The sequence below is a fragment of the Dasypus novemcinctus genome, chromosome 4 (genome assembly GCF_030445035.2).
Source record: "Dasypus novemcinctus isolate mDasNov1 chromosome 4, mDasNov1.1.hap2, whole genome shotgun sequence".
Taxonomy (NCBI): domain Eukaryota; kingdom Metazoa; phylum Chordata; class Mammalia; order Cingulata; family Dasypodidae; genus Dasypus; species Dasypus novemcinctus.
The window spans coordinates 24,307,980-24,325,595 of NC_080676.1; the positions used below are offsets into that span (position 1 = coordinate 24,307,980).

Consider the following 17,616-nt stretch of genomic DNA (forward strand, 5'->3'; position numbering starts at 1 on the left):
ATTAAAAAAAAAAACTCAGAAAAATAGAAACCGAGGATAAATTCCTCACCTTGGTAAAGAATATTTATAAAAACCCCACAGCTGACATTATACTTAACAATGAAAAACTAAATGCTTTCTCCCCAAGATCAGGAACAAAGCTTTGGTGTTGGCTCTCAACTCTTATTCAACATAGTTCTAGGAGTTTTAGTCAGTGTAATAAGACAAGAAAAGAAAGTAAATAAAGGAAGAAAAAAATTGTTCACAGATAAACAGTCCCATAGAATTGACCAAAAACCCTCCTGGAACTAATAAGTGATCATAGCAAGTTTTCAGGATATGGGTCAATATAAAAAAGTCTGTTGCTTTCCTTATATCAGCTGCAAAAAATTGAGGTTTGAAATTAAAAAACACAATTTCATTTACATTAGCCAGAAAAAAGGAAATACTTAGATGTAAATCTAACAAAACATGTATATGATTTGTATGCTAGAAAATTATGCAATACTGATAAAAGAAATCAAAGAAGATTTAAATAGACATACCCTGCTCATGGATTGGATGCTCAACATAATAAAGTATCAGTTCTCCCCAAGTTTATATACAGATTTAATAACGTTCCTATCAAAATTCTCATGAGATTTTTTGCAGATATGGACAAGATTATTATAAAATATATATCAAAAGACAAAGGAACTAGAATAACTAAAACAATTTTCAAAAAGAAGATACACCAGGAGGAATCAGTCTACCTAATTTCAAAACAGCTACAATAATCAAGATTTGTGGTAATAGTGGAGGGTTAGGCATACAGATCAGTGGAACAGAAGAGAAAACCCAGAAACAAAGCTAAACAAATACCCCACATGATTTTTGAAAAAGGTAAAAAAGCAATTCAATGGAGGAAAGATTGCCTTTTCCAAAAAAAAAAAAAAAAAAAAATGGTGCTGGACTTTGGACTAAGTTTCACAACTTATACAAAAATTGACTCAAAATGGACCATAGACTTAAATGTAAAACTATAAAACTTTTTAAAAAATAGTAGAAAATTTTCAAGATATAAGTCTAGGCAAAGAGTTCTTGGATTTGACACCAAAAGCATGATCCATAAAAGGAAAAGTTGATAAATTGGACTCCATAAAATTTTAAAATTTGTTCTGCACAAATGCAGATTCTTATTTAGTATTTCTGTGGTGGGGTCTGGATATTATGCATTTAGTAGAAGCTCTCAGATGATTCTGAAGCTACTGGTTCACAGACTACTTTTTTTTTGTCTTTAAGGGAGGCACCAGGGATTGAACCCGGGCCCTTGTATCTGGAAGCAGGTGCACAACCACTCAGCTATACCTACTCCCAATAGTCCATACTTTGAGTAACAAGGATATGCAATCAAGAAGATGACTTGTAGTTTTAATATTACATTATTTCATGGATATATAAATTTTGTTAATTTTATAGTGTTAGTAATTTAGAAAAGTAGAGGGGAGAATTGGTTTCAGTTGAAAGAATAATAGAAAGTACTAAAATCCAACTTCATAGCTAAGTTGAATGAAAACCAAAATCTCATCTTTTTATTTTTAAATATTTATTTATGTCCCCCCACTTGTCTTCTCTTTTAGGAGCACTGGGAACGGATCTTGGGACCTTTCAGGGTGGGAGAGAAGTGCTCAATCTCCTGCGCCACCTCAGCTCCCTGGTCTGCTATTTCTCTTATTGTCCCTCCTCTGTATCTCTTTTTGTTGCATCATCTTGCTGTCCTCGCTCTCCACTCGAGCCAGCACTCCTGCGCAGGCCAGCTCTCCACGTGGGCCAGCTCCCCACTCCGACCAGCTTGCCTTCACTAGGAGGCCCTAGGAACTGAATCCCGGACCTTCCATATGGAAGATGGAAGCCCAATAGCTTGAGCCACATCCACTTCCCTAATCTTTTTAAATACCTTTAATATATCCTAATGCTTTGTTCAAAAAATATATATATAATATATCGCAAATGAGAACCATTCTTATGAAAATTCAAATTTCAGCATGAATCCTCACTTTACATTGATCTTATGGACAAGATAAAAGCTTTTAAATGAATATATCATTGCATTTAAATTACTTTATTTCTTATTTATGAAAACTGGTATTATATTTTCAATTCATACTTTGAAGTTCTGAGTCCATGAGCACAACCATCACAAGCAACAAAATATCTGGTGGAAATTTTAAATTTAAGTGTGCTGTTTTTCTTGGGATTACTGAATAGATTTTTTCATTCTCTGGTCTGATAGAAACTAAATCTCTTGTGTTATCTCTAGTAATGACATTACAATTCAGATATGATGTGTATATAAATTTATTTCCACGTATTACCAATTCTCTCTATTTTTTTTGACAAAATAAAAGAATAACCTGTAACTTGAAACATGCCCTCATTATATTTAGGAAAGAAATAAGATTTTATTAAGAATAATTGAATGCTGTAAAATGAAATAGCTTTCCCTATCTTAATGATGGATATTTATCTAATCGGGTGTTTTATCACTTAGGAGCATCCTACTAAAAATGGCTCCAAGAAAAATGTTTCTCACATGTCATTGACCAGAATTAGGTCAGCAATGAAGTTATAAAGGATAATTTTCATTTGTCAGACAGTTTCAAAGTATAATGTTTTTGGTAAGCTTGCTATAGCCTGGAAAAAGTGTTAAGGTTCATGTTAACAATATTCTGGAAATTAAAGATGACAAAAATGTTTTTTTTTATCAGACTGCATGGTGTAGTAAAATGTGCAGCAGAGTAAAAACCAAATCTAAGGAGGCAGACAGTAGATTAGTGTGGTTGGGGCAAGGGGTGGGAACAGGAATTAAGAGTACATGGGCACAGGAAATTTAATTGGTGTGATGAAAATGTTCTAAAACAGATTTATGGTGATGATTGTACAACTTGATAAATTTATTAGAAATCATTGAATCATGTACTTGAAATGGGTGAGTTATATGATATATAAAATATACCTCAATAAAACTGTAAAAAAAAAAAAATAGAAAAGATCAGTCTTGAAAGACCCGGAGATACAGCCTTTGTTACTGCTCAATTGGTAGAGAGTTTCTGTTTGGGGTGATGGAAAAGTGTTTGTAATGAATGGTGGTGTTGGTCGCACGAGAATGTGAATGCATTTAACACCAATGCATGGCATACTTGAAAGTGACTAAATGATTAATTTTAGGTTGTAGTTATATTACCAGAATAGAACTGTATAACACAGAGTAAACCGTAATGTAAACTGTGGAATACAATTAATAATATAATTATAATAATGTTTTATCAATTTTAACAAAGGTATCACACTAATGCAAAATGATAATAATTATGAAAAACTGTGTTAGGGGATGGGGAGTACATATGGGAACACTGTCCTTTTTGAATGATTTTCTGTAAACCTACAAATACTCTAATAAAAAAATGATAAAAAACAAAACAAACCACCAAAAGATCAATGAACTAATTTCAGGACACCCTGAAATATATCCCTCATTCTGCCACTAAATAGATGGGTGACTCTGATAACCAGTAGTCCTCTCTACAGGCCTTTGTTTCACTATCTATAAAAAAAGGGGTTGGACTAGGTGAACCCCAAGGTATATTCTGCCTCTTCCTGGTCAAACATTCTATGACTCTGTTTTGGCAACGTTAGCTTTGAAGAAAGCATTTTGTTCCTTGACAAATACCTAAGAATGCTCTTCTGAAAGAAATTAAATTTGCAAAAGTCATTAAAAAGACATCTTACCAAAAGAAAGACCCAAGAACCTTGAAAATGCACTTATCAATAAAGGACTGTTGCTTATGGAACATTTTTAGACTTTAAAAATGTTTAAAATCTAAGCTACCATGCCATACTGGTAAAATAAAAGTGTCTGTGGTGGGAAGATAAAATAACAAGAAAAAAAATGAAACAAATTATAAACCAATGTTTCATAGAACTTTTTGAATCTAGAAAGAAACCTATAATGCGGTGGCTTGCTCGGTCGGTAGAGGTGGGGTCTGGCTGCGGATGAGGGGTCGGTCCAGCTCAGGACGAGGGGTCGGTCCCGCTTGGGACGAGGGGTCGGTCCGGCAGCAGACGAGGGGTCGGTCTCACAGGGGTTGCGCAGTTCGGCTGACGAGGTCGCCCGGCGAAGCCGGCGACGAAGGGGTCGCCCGGAGAAGCAGGCGACGAACTGGGGACAAGGGAGGCCAGGCCCTTGTCGGGGGCTCTCAGGACTGGAGGGCGCACAGCAGAAGAACTACCGCGGAGACAAGGTAAACACGCAAGTCCACTTTATTGAGGGAGAGGCAACAGTTTTATAGGGGCTGGGGAAGGCTGATTGGTCGAAGCCACGCCCTGTTCTGATTGGTTGCCAGAGAAAGGTCAGTGGGCGGTACTGGACGGGGGAGGGGTGGTGGTTAGGGATTGGCTGTCGCTGTTGCTGGGGGAAGGGGCAGGGTTTAGGGATTGGTGGCTGCTGTTGCTGGGGTGGAGGGCAGACTTGAGTTTCCCGCCCATGCCTGGCTGTTGCTGCTGTCGGGGGAGGGGAAAAGGGCAGACTGGAATCTTCCGCCCTGCGCCTGCGCAGGGAGAAAGAAGAAGAAGGGTGCCGCCCCACAGGCATCGTGTGGCGCCATCCGGGAGGAGGGGCGGCCGCGGAAGCATGGCTGCCGAGAAGGGGAGACCCGAGGGCACTCTGTGCCCATGCCGAGCTCCCTTCAGGGGTGGCGGTGAGTCCGACCAGCCACCCTATTATGGGGGCAGCGGCTTGGCCTGCCGCGGCTGCTCCCCCGCCAGGCCAGCAAACCACGCTTCAGCCCGAGGGGTGACCGCACTATAAGAGGACTTAATGATGCTTATACATTTCAAATTTATATCCTCCATCAAAAGAAAACATAAGTGGGAGAAACTATGTATTATAGAATCCTGGATGTGTGTATTATATATTTGTATATGCATATATATTATTTATATTTAGCTTTTTTCTGATAAGAATAATACATTAATGCTTATATTTTGTAATTAAAATAATATCTGAAGAATATACACAAAGGATTCTTTAGGATATGACAAAATAAGGATGAACTTTTATGTTTCAATAGAAAGACTATAGTTTTAAATTTTTGATCCTTGTGAAAAAGAGGATTATTCAGTTCTAGAGTCTATAGGGCTATTTTGAGTCTTCTGAATGGGTGGGATTTCTTTCCATTTTTAAAAACTAAGAAAAATGGGGGGGGTTATTCACTAGAAAATTCTTTAATGATTCTTATCTTGAAAATTGTTTGAGAGGTCTAATATTAACACCTTAATAAGACTCTGCAGTGCTTTGTGCTCTTTCAGGGTAGTTAAGCTGGGAATTACATTTTCCAGAAACCCTTCTTTCACTTCCATGTTAGAGTTGGCCAAGACTGGAAGTTGCATGAATATTGAAAGTGGAAACAGAGCAGTGGTCATAACCCTTTGAAGATCTTTTCATAGCAGGATGCAGAATCAGACCAGTACAGAGGTGCCTGGTAGGTATCATCTTATCCTCAACCTCCTCTCCTCCACATCTAGCTTTTCTTCCTGTCTACTGGGGTTGCTGATTGACAGTGGCTTCAGACTGATCCACAGATGCTTAGCTATCGACCCACAGAAGTTTTGGTTACTCAGAGGCAACAGTTTTCCACACACTTCTCCACGAAATCCCCATTCATAGTCTTAATAAGGTGATTAAACATACTTAACCTCTCAATGTCTGGTTGAATCTCCTTCTCTTCCAGAACTTCACTTACCTGGCTCTTCCCATAATTTCACAGGAAATCCCTTATCCCAGAACACCTGTAGAGGTTCTGCTCCCCTGACTAAACCCTGCCTAACACAAACTCCTATTCAATGGAAGTAAAAAGCAACCAACCATAATAGTAAAAAAAAATGCAATGATTTTTAATTAATTAAAAAACAGAAATACACCTATGGATGAAGGTGGTGGAGTAAAGCCCAGTCACTGAGTTTCTCTCATCCAGTAGTACACTGAAGGAAAAATAACAGCCATGGATTTACCAGCAGCAACCAGATAAGGAAAGGGCTCAGACTCATGCTATAAGCATCTAAGAATGGTGACCAAATAAAGAAACAAAAGATTCACACTCTTGTGTGCAGAAAGAAGGTGATTTTAAACAATTCTGAGAATGATGGCGTCTAAGACTGCTTGTGACCTTAAGCAGTGGTTCTCAAAGAGAGGCTGCAGACTCCTGGGGGCGTTGCTAAGACAGTCTGTATGTCATCTCTGTTTTTATAATAATACTAAGACTTCATTTGTCATTTCTTGCTGTGCTGATATTTTCACTTAAAGACAAAACTGCTGGTACCTTAACATGAATCAAGGCAGGAGCACCAAATTCTACTAGTAGTTGTGTTATTCACAAGTGCACATGCACAATAAAGTTTTTAAAAGCCACTTTCATTTAAGAACATCTTTGATGAAGGTAAGTACTATTATTATCCCTATTTTACCAATAAGGAAAGAGAGACACAGAAAACAGACATGTTAAGTAACTTAAAGTTCAAACAGGTAGTAAGTGGAAGTACTGTGATTTTAATCTGGGCAGCGTGACTCCAGAGGTGATAGTCCAATTCACTTCGCTCATTTACCGTATTTTTACTGAGTACCTAATATGAGCTGGGTACTCCTTCAGGGGGTAGGAATATAAAATGATTATCCATCCATCCATCCATCCATCTCCCTGTATATGTGCATAAAGAGCTGTGGTTATTTCTGGGTAGTATGATTTTAGGTTAGTTGCCCTCTCAGTACTTTTCTGTATTGCTTGAGTTTTTAAAATAATGAGCACGTTATTTTTATAAAACAATAAAGTTATTTTAAAGACAAAACTGAATGCAACTCATTTCTCTTTTTAAGAAAATACGAAGTAAAATTTCAGACCTTAAACTCAAAGGATTATGAAAAGACTGCTTTGTTCTTTCTTCTCACTCTTAGAGCCTTTCTTCCCACTACTTACATAGCAATAGAACATGACATGTGGAAAATTATGTTTTCCAAAACCCAGTTCGAAGGTACGTCTCCAAAATCTTCCATCCCACACAGCACATGCTAAAGCAATGCTTTTAAAAACATTATTACAAAGGTTCTTTAGAAAATACTAACTAAAAATCCTAGTGATATTATTGGATCTCAATAAAAAGAGAATGCTAATGATGAAGTTATACAGAGAACATCACCTTTATGCATACTCTTCAGAAATTAACCACTTGCCTTCAGAGGAAATGAGTCCTGTGAAGGTGAAAATGGCATAGCTGTTAAGTTTTATTCTGGAGGGGAGAATAGCAGGCACATATAGTACTGAATCAGGAATGGATAAAAATCCTTGTCTTAATAAAACTTATGTTTCTTTGTAACATGCTTCATAGCGTTTTTCATTGATGGAACGTCTAAGGTATTTACATGTAAACATCTTTGGGGTTTTGGTCGTAATTCACATTAGTTAATGAATGTAGTGGGTGATACAGTCGTATGGCTATATGTACAATTTCTGACACTCCAAAGCCTGATTTTTAAAAATGTTTGGGTCAGTGCATACAGTTTTCTTGCTCTTCTCTGTAAAAAATTATAATTGTTTCCAAAAAATTGGCTGTCCTAATGTGCTAGACTTAAGGATCTACAGTAGGAATCTATGATCTTGTTGTCAATGATTCTCTATATTATAAAAGTGTTTAAAATAAATGAAATCAAGAGATTGAGACTGTTCTTCAAAGATCCAGGCCTACAGCATGACTTCTTAAATTCTTTAGATCAGTTATTTCCAAATACCAGTTATTGACTGATGCTGAACTGACCACAGGAAAATCACCAGCAGCACTTGTTAAATACTAATTTATAGACCCTACTTTTGGAGATTCTAACTTGGTAGGTTTAGAATTGTAATCAAGGTATAATGTAATGAAGAGCCTTCCAGATGATTCTGATATGTAGCCAGATTCTGTAATCACTGACTTTGAAGTTACTAGAAAATGAAGAGAAGGTTATGATATAGCACAGAGTGAATCATTTCCTATTTAATTTATCGAATACCTTAGAAAAGGACATTAGAGAAATATCTTATTAGATGTCTATATTTTCCCATTTCCTCTGTTTTAGTAAGAATGGCAACTAAAGAAGAAACATGGGCATTTATGTTAGCAGGAGCATTTAAAAGCTATTAAAAATATCAAAACCGCAGGGCAGGGGCGATTTTCATGATGCTTAATCTCCAGAGCCACTCACTTGCATGAGTTCCTTTGAGTGAGTGTTGGTTATTGATGGGAGTTGTAGAGTATCCTAGATGGGGAAGGAAAGCCAAGTAGCCATAAAAATAATTTTGACATAAACTTAGCTGGGAAATGGCCTAAAGAAATCTTGGAATCTTTTCTTATTCTAAATAAATATTTACTTCCATATCTAATTTTCCATTCGTGATTTGTATACTTTTCCTTAAAATAGTCTTCCCCAAAGGTATAATATTCAAATTCCACACAAGCTAATCTACCCCTGCCTTAAAGGTCATATTTGGGTTACTAAAGAAATCGGGGCAAGAATTTCAATCTTATTTAGGATTGGAGATCTGTTCAGACATTAGATCATATGATCTTCCACAGTACTGATAATCTTTGAAGAATAATACAGGGATTTTTAACCAGGGGTCCATGGATCCCCAAGGGGTCTGTGGAAAGATTTGAGGGCTCTGTCAACATCAATTGAAAATCTAAAAAAAACATTATTCTTGTGGGGACATGTTGATGTGGGTGTGATATATTTATTAAATAATGCACAATAAAGTGTGGCCTGAGTAAGGGGTCCATGGATTTCCCCTGACTGGAAAAGGGGTTTGTGGAACAAAAAATGGTTAAGAATCCCTGCTCTAAGAGAAACATGAGTAGAGGGTACAAAGACCTGGTGCGAAGAAAAGCATGCCACATTTCAGGAAATAAAATTATTAATAGGCACTTCTGGACTGTAGCAAAAAGTTCAAGGTATGATTGAAGAGAAATGAAGCTAGAGGGAACAATCATTTAAGCCACATTAAAGAATTTCAACTCCATCCCGAAGGGAAATAAAGCCATCAAAATGTTTTGAGCAGGAAGCTGACAATGTTTTTGCCATTGTTTTCAGGGCTTTAGTGTATAGAATTGAATGGAGCAGTTCAAATCTGGAGGCATAAGGGCCAGTAAGGAGGCTACTGAGAGAGTGTGGTGACTTGAATTAGGGGAGAAGCAGTGGCTATGGTGAGACATGGGTATGTGACTTCTTTCAGAGATAGTATTTGGTGACCAATTTGAAATGAGAAGTGATAGAGAAAGAGGAGTCAAGAATGATCACTAAGTATGTGATTTGAGTAACTAGATAGGTGATAGTGTTATTTCCAGAAAGAGGGAAAACAGAGGAGAAGCAAGTCTGTAGAGATGGGTAACAGGGTCAGGAGAAGATCACTGATTCAGTGTTGGAAAGTGAAAATGGAGGTGCCTGTGGGTGTCCAAGTGGAGAAATTCAGCATGAGGTTGGGTATTGAGGTCTGGGGCTCAGGAGAGATTTGTCTTGAAAGTATCATATATTTGAGATAAGCAGAAAAGAGAAGAGATGGGGGTCTAAAAGAGAATCCTGAGAAACTTGAACAATTAAGGAATGGGTAGATTGGGGAGACCACAAAGGAACCTCAGAGGAGTTAGCCAAGGAGGCAGGAGAAAAATCAAGAATGTAGTTATGTCAGGGAAGCAAAGGAAATGAGTAGAAGGAGATAGAAGGAAAATGCCCAATGCTACTGAAGTGGTAGGAGGGATAAGGACTGAAAAGTTAAGTTGATCCTTGGAGAGGTAGGGAACATGACATAAGGAATCAGGCTTCCATAAAGAGTCAGTGCAAATATGAGCACACATGCGCTTTCCTTTCAGGGCCCAATACGAGAGCAGTGCTTGACGAAACCCACATTGACACATTGAGAAGCCCTTGGGAAATTCATCACTGATTGTCTTTAATTACTGATTACCAAGTGCTTTGATCCAATATCCTGGATTTTGTCTGTGTTTATGAAATGTGTTTATATTTATCAGAACTGGTAACCATATTCTTTTGTTTGAGGAAATACGACCACCTTATATGTTAGGAATAGTCAGGATATGTTAGGAATAGTAAGAACAAGAAACACAGCTCATCCTACCTTCCCCTGAAGGCCAGGATGAGCATATCCATGATCTGGATCCAGAAACCTATATCCTTTCCTGCTTTGCTCAGAACTCCTTTATTCAGTCACCTATACCTCAAAGGACTTCTGCACCAGTCAGATGAGTAGGATTTTAGGGAGAGATACTATACTACAAAGAGAGGTAGATAACTATTATTTTATTCTCAGTACCTGTGATGGTGCCTGGCAGGAGGAGGCTCTTAATGAATACTTATCAAGTAAGTGGATGAAAGGGAAATAGATGAAGTGATTTCATCTTTATCTCTACTAGAAAAAAATGAAGAGAAAAACTGCTACAAAAGTTACCTTTTGGGTGCTTAGAGTTGTTCACCTGACCCATTTAAAAACACTGAGTTCTTTGAGACCCCAATCTTCTAAGCGGCCACACAAGTGTTAACATTCTCCACACACACACGGAGAGCTGACACAAGATGATGCAACAAAAAGAAACACAGATTCCGTGCTGCTGACAACAACGGAAGCGGACAAAGAAGACGCAGCAAATAGACACAGAGAACAGACAACTGGGGTGGGGGGGAAGGGGAGAGAAATAAATAAATCTTTGAAAAAACACAAAACATTCTCCAAGAACCCCCAAATGGCAGGTTTTTGGGGATATATACCCTGGGTCCTCACGGTGCCCAGGAATAAAGGGATGTCCCAGACCAGGCTTGCTCAAAATATACAAATTCAAATATCCCAATATTTTTAATAGTAAGGGAGAGAAACATTGACATGTCAAATTTGCTTGGATTAGCATCTATAATGGTTTGAAGTGTATATACCCCAGAAAGACTTGTTCTTAAATCTCATCCATTCCTATGGGTGTGAACCTGTCGTAAGTAGGACTTTTTTCATGAGGCTACTGCAGTAACAGTGTGACCCACCTCAATCAGGATGGGTCTTATTCTTCTCACTCGAGTCCTTTACAAATGAAATGAATACAGAGGGAGGGAGAAGGGAGAGAGAGAAAGAGAGACAGAGAGAGAGAGAGCGCCATGGAAGCAAGGAACCAATAGTAGTGAGACCCAGGAGAGAAGGGAGAGACTAGCAGATGCTGCCATGTGCTTGCCATGTGGCAGAGAAACCAAGGATCACTGGCAGCCAGTCTTCAGGAAGAAAGCATCATCTTGATGCCTTGATTTGGACATTTTTTTTCTGCCTCAAACTGTAAGCTAATAAATTCCCATTTTTTAAGCCAACCCTTTTCATGGTATCTGCTTTAGGCAGCCTAGGAAACTAAAAGAGCATCTAAAAACCCAGATGGCCTGTGTTAGTAAATCATCCCTGGCAAATCTTAGGAAGCAAGAGAAGATTAAAAAGCAGTTGACTTTTTGCCCACCTCTTCTCTCCTTGCTTTGTGATGTCATCACTAGAGATACAGACTTTGTTCCTCAGAGAAGCACTGGGAATGACTGAGAAAGCTCATTGGCACTTCCAACAACTCAACCATCCTTTCTAACAGATTGCTATTGCAAATGCATTTAATATTCTCATTCTCTCTGGCTAGCCTTCCAAGTCTGATACGAAGTGATCCAGTTTGAGCCAAGAAAAATATTTAGAGCTAGTTGTATCATAGCTTTTGACAGAGGTTTTCCCTGGAAATTTAAATAGCTTATGCTCCTTAGGAAATAGTAAATAGGTAATTTCAATCTAAATGTTCACCAAGGGACCACTTTTTAATATTGTTGTCTTTCTTTTCTTTTACTAGTAGAAGTACACTATTTGTGTTAAAATGTGATTTTATTTCAGTTAAATAGGAAATACTACATTAAAAATTGACAAATGTTTTGAGACCATTTTGTCCTTAATAGTTCTATAGTGAAATCTTACATTTTGTAAATACTGTATTTTTTCAAGTGACTCTCGTGTAAAAAAAAAATTACTCACATTGAACTCTCTTCAGTGCCATCAACATAACTCACCATGGGGCATCTTTGTCATTATTAAATCTCTACAAATTCCTGTCTAAAATATTTTGGGGCTATACTATCAACTTCATATGAGGGCATTATTTTTCACCAGAAGACCAGATGTGCCAGAACATTAATTTTTAATGGATCCTAATGCCTGGACAGATCCTAATAATGAAAATTACCATGAATCAAATTATATTTTCTCATAGTTTGTATCCCATAGTGGCAGTCAGTATAAACAAAAATTGAAAAGATTAATTATGCTGCAATTGGGTATATGTTCATATCCCTGATTATGAAAAAATATACAATGACTTCTTCATTATTGATTCTTTAATTATTCAGCCTTTAGATGCTAGAAAAAACATCTCACAATACCTATTTCTTGTTTGTAAAGAAGTCACATATAGTCAGGCCTCCAGTTTTCTTAAAAACACTCAGTTTCTGTTTGGGGTGATGGAAAAATTTGGTAATGGATAGTGGTGTTGGTACCACACTAATGCAAAATGTTAACAGAGAAAATTGTGTGCATGGCGGGTGGTACATGGATACTTTCTATATGATTTTTCTGTAAACCTACAACTACTCTAATAAAAAAAGAGAGAAAAAAGTCTTGAGGAAAAAAAGAAATCATATACATCAATTTTCTTAGACTTTTCTTATGCTACATGTCAATAAGCAAAGTTTCTAAAAATGCTATGTGATTTTATAACTCATCTTTCTCAGCTGAAGTTGCTCTACCTTAAATACATGTCAGGAAGAAGAAATGAGTATAGAGATTAGTTACTGGGATGAAATTCAACGTTTGAGCAGAAAGTCAAATAAATAGTGTGTAAGTATGAGTATGTGTATTCATTTTTTATGCATGTGTACTTAAAGTTTTTCCCAATTACCATTATTAGGCATAGGCTATTTTGGAGGAATGGATAACAAATTCATATGGCGCATCCACACATTTACGTTTAGTAAGGCATTTCTGCTTTAGAAAGCTTTATCTAAAAATTGTGAGGCAATGAGGCTATTGTAATAGAAAAGGAAGACTAATGTGTAACAGTCTTTCTCTTGGTCTGATTCAGAATCCTTTCTTTACCATTTTAGAGATGAGCGACCTTGGGCAACTTCTTTGCACCTCAGTTTCTTTTTCATAATATAGGTATAATGATAATGCCCACTTCATAAGATTATTTTTAATAGTTAAATGAAATAAGGCTTGGAGTAACTTAAATAGTCATGTCAAGTATTTAGAAGAATGGATATTTCAGGAACTGTAAGTTATTACTGAAAGATGTAAGTACAAGTAGTCCTGAGAATTTTTTAAAAAATCCAACAGAGAATAGCAATCAATAAAAATACATGGGGTTGGGAAGAAGTGCTTAGAAAATCACAGCAGGTATTCAGAAAGTAAAAAGATATGCTTCAGTAGTGCTGTACAATTTTAAAGCGGCTGGAGAGGAAATATGTTGAATCATTATATTCAATGAATATTTGATAGTATGGCCCTTGAACAAAAAGGAAATATTAAAAGAAAAGAGATTTATAAAGAAAGCCTGAATAAGTCAATATTACGAAGTACACTCTGGGCTAGAATATCTTGCTTTTTCTGAAATTTACAACTTTCTTATAGTATAATTTACATACCACTAAATTCACCCATTGTAAATGTACAATTTAGTGATTTCTAGTAAATTTATAGATTTGTGCAGCCATCACCGCAATCTAGGTTTAGAACATTACCCCCCACTTGCAGTTAATTCCTGTTCCCACTCCCAGCCCCTGGCAATCAATGATCTACTTTCTGTCTCTATAGAATTGCCTTTTGTAGACATTTCATATGAATGAAATCATACAATATTTAGTCTTTTGGGCTTGGCTTCTTTCACTTAGCAAAATGTTTTTGAGATTTATCCATGTGGTAGCATGTATCAGTTCACTCCTTTTTATTGCTGAATCAAATTCCATTTTCTGGATATACCACATTTTGTTATATATCCTCTATTTGATAAACATTTGGATTGTTTCCAGTTTGGGGCTATCATGAATAATGCTGCTATGGATATTCTTGTACATGTCTTTGTGTTTTCATTTCTCTTGGGTAGAATCTCAGGAATGGAATTGCTGAGTTGTGTAGCAAGTTCATGTTTAATTTTTTAGAAAAATACTAAATAAGTATTTAGTGTTTAAAGTGAGTGTACCATTTTACCTCTCCCCCAGCAATGTTCTGGTTTACATCCTTTTTTTTTTTTTTTAATTTATTTAATTCCCCTCCCCTCCCCCGGTTGTCTGTTTTCTGTGTCTTTTTGCTGCGTCTTGTTTCTTGTTTCTTTGTCCGCTTCTGTTGTCGTCAGCGGCACGGGAAGTGTGGGCGGCGCCATTCCTGGGCAGGCTGCTCCCTCCTTCGCGCTGGGCGGCTCTCCTTACGGGGTGCACTCCTTGCGCGTGGGGCTCCCCTACGCGGGGGACACCCTGCGTGGCGCGGCACTCCTTGCGCGCATCAGCACTGCGCATGGGCCAGCTCCACACGGGTCAAGGAGGCCCGGGGCTTGAACCGCAGACCTCCCATGTGGTAGACGGACGCCCTAACCACTGGGCCAAAGTCCGTTTCCCTGGTTTACATCCTTATACTCACTATCTTTTTTATTGTAGCCATTCTAGTGAGAGTGTGGTGGTATCATATTGTGGCTTTAATTTGTGTTCCTTAATGGTGTTGAGGATATTTCATATGTTTATTAACTATTCCTATATCTTCTTTGGTAAAATATCTGTTCATTTTTTTTTGCCCATTTTAGTAATTCAGGTGTTTGTCTTCTTATTGAGTTGTAAGAGTTCTTTATGTATTCTGAATACAAGTCTTTAATCAGATATACAATTTACAAATATTTTCTCCTACTGCGTGACTTATCTATTCATTTTTAATGGTGTCATTTGAAACACAAAATGTTAATGCATTTGATGTTCAATGCTATCAATTTATTCTTTTATGAATTTTGCTTTATTATTTTATGAATTTTGCTTTTGGTGTCATATCAAAGAACTCTGCCTAACCTAAGGGCATAAAGATTTTTCCTATATATTTTTAGAAGTTTTATTGATTTTAGCTGTTAGGTCTTTGACCCATTTTGAGTTAACTTTTGTTTTTGTGTGAGGTAAGAGTTTAAATTCCTTTTTTTCGTATTGATATACAATTGTTTCAGAACGTTTTGACGAAAGCCTAGCCTTTCTGGATTGAATAGTCTTGGTTTCTTTGTCAAAAATCAATTGATTTTAAATGTAAGGATTTATTTCTGGATACTCAGTTCTTTTTCATTTATCTATATGTCTACCCTTATGCCAGATACCACACTGTTTTGATTACTTTGGCTTTATAATAAGTTTTTAAATCAGGTAGTGTAAATTGTCCACTTTTGTTATTCTTCCTTTAGTGAAACTATTTGTAACATTTATTACATTGAAAATACAAAATTCAACCACAGAATGTATCCTGGTCTTCTTTCTTTTCCTTCTTTCTTCCCTTCCTCCTTCCCTCCCTTCCTTCTCTTTTTGGTCAAAATAAAATGAACAAACAAACAAAACATTTTCTAGAAAATGAAAGGATTAGGAACATGTGGTAAATGGATACAAATGTTTTCTGTGTCAGTACACAGTATATATTAATTAGCACTTGTTCATTAACACCTTTGGGGTATGTGTATGAGTGTATGTGTGTGTATGTGTGTATATGTGAGATTTCCTATTGGCTAAAATTGTAAGTATCAGTGGCATGTAATTCTGTATGGAACTGGGCTTTTAATGTCACTCTACTTCCAGTAGTTAAAGGATTTAATATACTATGCTGCAGAAACCCCAATAATTGATTGTGAAATTACTGTTTGGTAGAAATGTTTCTCTACCATATAAACTGATGCCTGTGCCCCCAAGTCTCTACTATTGTAAGTCTCTACTATATTTAACACAAATAGGGAAGAAAACAAAATAAACAGGAAAGAAAAATAAATATTTTTTCATGGGAACTGCTTCTACACTTTTTATTTCTACATTTTTGTAATTAAATTCTTATTTATGATAATTATAGAAATAAAACAATATGATTTTGTCTAAGGCTCCCTTACATGGAAAACTAGTAAAGAGATTGTTGGAGATTGAGTCATGAACACCACAAGACACGTTCAAGTCTTAATTCCTGAGTGTGAACCCATTTGTAAGTAGTATCTTTGAATATGAGTTAGGGTGTGCACTTATTTGTGAATAAGATCTTGGGAGATCCTCTTAGGTGTGGCTAAATTGAATGAGGGTGGGTCTTAATTTGTTTGACTAGAGGTCTTACTAAGAGAGGAAATTTAACTGCTGTCAGAAGTCAGAAGCCAGATGAAAGAGGGAGAGACCACCATGAGAGGAAGTTCTGCCATCACCAAAATACTAGAGTCCAGAAGAAAGCATGGCTTTGCTCACACCTTGATTTTGGACTTCTAACCTCTAAACCGTAAGCCAATAAATGTTAAACCTATCATATGTGATATTTGTCATTGCAGCTCTGGCAAACTAAGACAGAAATACTTTTGACTTGATTCTTTGATTTACTTATTATGCTCTTCTCCACCTCTCACCCCAAAGTTTCATCTGCAATCTACCAGGCTCAGTTTGCTATTAAGGGATCACACATGAGCAAAGTGCTGCCCTCTCAAATATTAAAGCATGAACAACACAGAAAGTAACTTAAGAAGGAAGTTATAGAAAGATTACATTATCTAGATACCTGTCTTCATTATTAATACCAGGTCTCCAAGGAATCATGTCAAATCTATTTGCTGAATCTTCTCAAAGCACTTTGTTGCTCTCTTTGTGCGTTCATTTAACTAATATGTAGAGAAAATTGCTCATTAAAGAAAAAAAAACAGAAATAAATATTTGTACAGATGAGAACCATGTGGCCCCTGTTTTGGTTGAGAAAAATACAGGTTGTTTCTTCATCATGTACTTCTGCAAATAGGGATCTTATTCCTTCATGCTTCCTCAAATCACTTTCTCTATTTCCCATTATTCTTTTAGGAATTAATTTTTTTCCAATTAAATATTCATAAGTAATATGTATCACAAATTGTTTACTCAAGGTAAAACTGATGTGCTTAAATAGATTAAAACCAATCTGCCAATATCCAATTCTATTAATGATAAGTAAAAAAGAATACCATTAGCTTAAACCCCTGCTATTAGGATATGTTTTCAAATAAAGTCCCAAGCTAAACCAAACACATTTTGGGCTGAGACAATATTAGATGCAAGATTTTAAAAACAGAAACACTGAGGCCAATGACCAGGCACCAGGGACAGAAAAGCAAAAAGGAAATTCCTACAGCTCTTTTATTTTCGAATCTAGGAGATACTATGCTCTGAACCATTGGTTCCCAATTCTGGATACTCATCAAATCTCTCAGAGAAATTTATTTTTAAATATAGGTGCTAGTATTCCACAATCAGAAATTCTAATTTAATTATTCAAGGCTTGG

At 36.7% G+C, this 17,616-nt stretch overlaps 1 protein-coding gene across 1 annotated transcript in view; it reads right to left on the reverse strand.

Moving 5' to 3' along the window:
* The window catches only part of GPR149 (G protein-coupled receptor 149), an 80,361-nt gene that overhangs the window by 15,905 nt on the left and 46,840 nt on the right, over window positions 1-17,616 (reverse strand). The window lies entirely within an intron of this gene.